This window comes from Coffea arabica, chromosome 7c (genome assembly GCF_036785885.1).
Source record: "Coffea arabica cultivar ET-39 chromosome 7c, Coffea Arabica ET-39 HiFi, whole genome shotgun sequence".
In the NCBI taxonomy this organism is placed as follows: domain Eukaryota; kingdom Viridiplantae; phylum Streptophyta; class Magnoliopsida; order Gentianales; family Rubiaceae; genus Coffea; species Coffea arabica.
In genome coordinates, this window is record NC_092322.1 from 32106060 (window position 1) to 32109392 (window position 3333).

Sequence of the window (3333 nt, forward strand, 5' to 3'; positions counted from 1 at the left end):
ACAAGAGGAAAAGTAATGGATCCTTTTAGCATGCTTTCTAGTTTCATTTGTCCAACTTTAAACTTGAGGTTGGTTGTTTTTCTCCACTATTTTGCTGCTGAAAATTTCATGCTATGAATTGGAATGAGGAACACCTTGATTACTCATATCATTTGGGTCCAAATACTCACTTTTCACTCCAAAACTATATTGAATCATTGCCCTGGTATCTGCTTGGATTTTCCTTGATTTGCATCTTCGAATTTGTCTTTGAACTTGGTATTTTTAAGAGGCCAACTTGATGGCATATGTGACGATTTGAAAATTTGTTTATATTTTTTCATAATTCCCTCTTATTTTGAATAAACTATTTTATAATATCTTTACTACTAATTTACTCCCTCAATAGTTGTAATAAATAATAGAATCGAGAGTTTTACCTTTAGTTTTAGAATTAGGGTAAATTAGGGTTTTTGCATAGCTTGGTAGTGTGATTAGTTGGTGAGGTATGTGTACTAAATTCGGTGGTGAAGAGTCAGTATTAGGTAAGAGGAAGTGTGTGATTAGAAGTGCTAGTAATAAGTTAGTGAATCATAAGTTAAAACACAAGTACGAGAGAGTTAAGGAAAATAGGCTTGAACCGATGTGCACCGTTTGTTATCGATCGAATACACCACTTGACCACTACTTTCTTACCCTAATCCTCTTGTTTTTATTTCAGCCAATCAGCCCTAAATTTCCCCTAAAGTAGCCGAAATCCTTGACCAATGAAAAGGGAGAAAAGAAAAAAAATAAGAAGGAATCTTGAGTTGCCAAGTGTTGGCAATCAAGAAGATGTTTGACGAAGTTAAGTCCTTTCTTCTTATCTTTTATTTTGGCTCATTTTCTCTCATTTTTCTCTCATGGTGGCTGAACCTTAGGAGAGGAGAAAGAGAGAAGAAACTTTCAATTTCAACCTTGATTCTTCCTTGTTTGAGTTGAATCACTAAAATATAAACCAATTAAACTTGCATCAAGGGTGTTAGGTGTGATACCCCAACTTTTAGGATCGCCTTTTCTTTAGTCTCAAAAAGGATATTACGGTTTCTTTAGTTTATTTTTATTTTAAAACATTATTTTGTTCTAAAGAAGAAACTAAAGTTATTTCTTTGGGTTTGATTTAAAACCTTGTTTTGTTTAAAAGACTAGAAACCCTAAAAGTCTAATCAAAACCCTAGTTTCACTTGTGACTGACAGTTTTCTCAAATTTCTCACATTTTAACCGAAACCCTAAATTCGATTTATGGAGTTGTAAAAGCCTCACGTTTTTCCTCCTTTTATTTGGAGCTTATGATTTTATTATATCCCTACTACCCAATCATTCCACAATAAGTGCAAATAAACCTAGAAAGTAGGGTTTCACTTTTCGTTTTCAAGTTGGAGCAAGTTAGGGTTTTCACGTGTATCCGTAGTGTAATTATCCGGTACGGAGCGAGGATCAAATTTGGTGCTTAAGAGTGATTTTTAGGTGAAAAATAATATGTGATTAGAAGGAATGATATAAAGTTAGTGAATAGGAAGTAAAAACCCTAGTACGTGTGATTTAAGGAAAAACGGCGCGAACCGACGGGTACCGCGCACTACCGATTGAACGCACCTCTTGACCACCACTTTCTTACCACATGAGCTCACTAATACTTGAGCAAAATATCTCCTTATTTCCAGCTAGCTTTGACCGAAATTTAGGGCCAAAAATGCAAGGGAGAGAGGGAGAAAATTGTGTGGCTTTGGTGGTGACAAGTGCCACCACCCTATGGCTCTTTGGTTGATTTTTTTTTCTTGCCTTCTTATCACTTGGAGCCATCTTTCTTCTTCATTTTTTCTGCTTCTTGGCTGAGAGAGAGAGAGGATAAAACACCAAGAGAAAGCTGCTCCATTTCTTCTTGAATCTAGCCACCAAGTGAGAAAGAAAGAAAACTAAACCGATTAAAGCTATCCTTGAGTGTTTATTTAGTGAGGTGTTGGTGAAATTTTGAAGGGGAAGCTAGGGTTGCTCTTGGTAAACACTTAAGCAAGGTAAGGATGATGATTTCCCCATTTCTTACTCTTGATCTTGTTTAAATTGGCTTAGCACCTTAAATTTGTGGTGGATGATAGCTATTATCAAGATTTGGGTGGATAGTGTATATTTTTCTTTTAGATATATGAGTTAGAGTTTGAAAGATTGCTGCCTATACTTGCTGTATGGTTAATATGTGTTGTATCTGAGATTATATAAGGGGCTTTGGTAGTGATTGAAGCAAGAAATGAAGAAAGTTTCCCCTGAAACCGAAAATTCCGGATTCTGGCAAATATGACTTCAATTCTGTCCGGTTTTAGTCCTCCATGTTAGAGGCCGAATTAGCCTTGGGTTAAAACATGAAAGTTATAGTGGCCTGCAAAATTTCAGCTCAATCGGAGCAACGTAGCCCGTGAAAAGACCGAAATATCCCTGCTGCCCTGTTTCTATCCGAACATACTAATCAGCTTCTGTAATTAGTTGTTTTGACCAGGAATACTACTGATTTGGCTGTTGATGTCTTCTTAAGACTTATAGCCTTGTATCTTAGCTTTCAAATGGCTGGAATCACTTGAATTGGAGTTGTATATTCTGAGATATGACTGAAGGAGTCAGGACTGCCATAGTAAACTTCGAATTGGAAAATCTGGAGTTATTTTGGTAAATTTGACCTAGATACATTGCAAACTGGATTGAGTGGCCTTCTTCAACCTTGTAGCCCCCTGTCTTAGCTTCGAAATGGTATAAGGGCACCTCAATTCGATAAGCGTAGCCTCGGATGTGCCCATTCCGTAAAAACCCATCAAAACTGTCTTTTGTAAACTTCGTTTCCACACTTGTTGTTAGCTTAAATTTTTGTCCTTGTATTGTCTTGAGAATATTGAGTGGTTGTTTATGTTGTGTGTAATGTTGGGATTGATTGAGGAAAACAATGAAGCCATAAATGGCTGGAAAATAGGTATATACAAAGGGCGTGCTGCCCAAATTTTCGCTCAAGGACTAATTTTCTATTTGAACTTGTATATTTTCGTTTGGCAAATACTATGACCGTTTTCCATCTTAAAACATGGTCCTTCTTCAATTGGAAACTCCAAATGTTTGCTTACTCTTACCAAATAAAGAGAAGTGGTTTAGGATTTTCTTGGGTACTTTGTTCTCTTTTTTACATGAATTTCATTAAGACCTTTAGTTTATAAAATCTACTTGAATATGAGATGATTTTGAACCATATAAAGGATTCCGAAAATAGTATTTCTTAGCCTATCTAGTTGGATTCCGACTTGTCTTTGGTTCAAGTGTTTCATTGGAAAATTTTA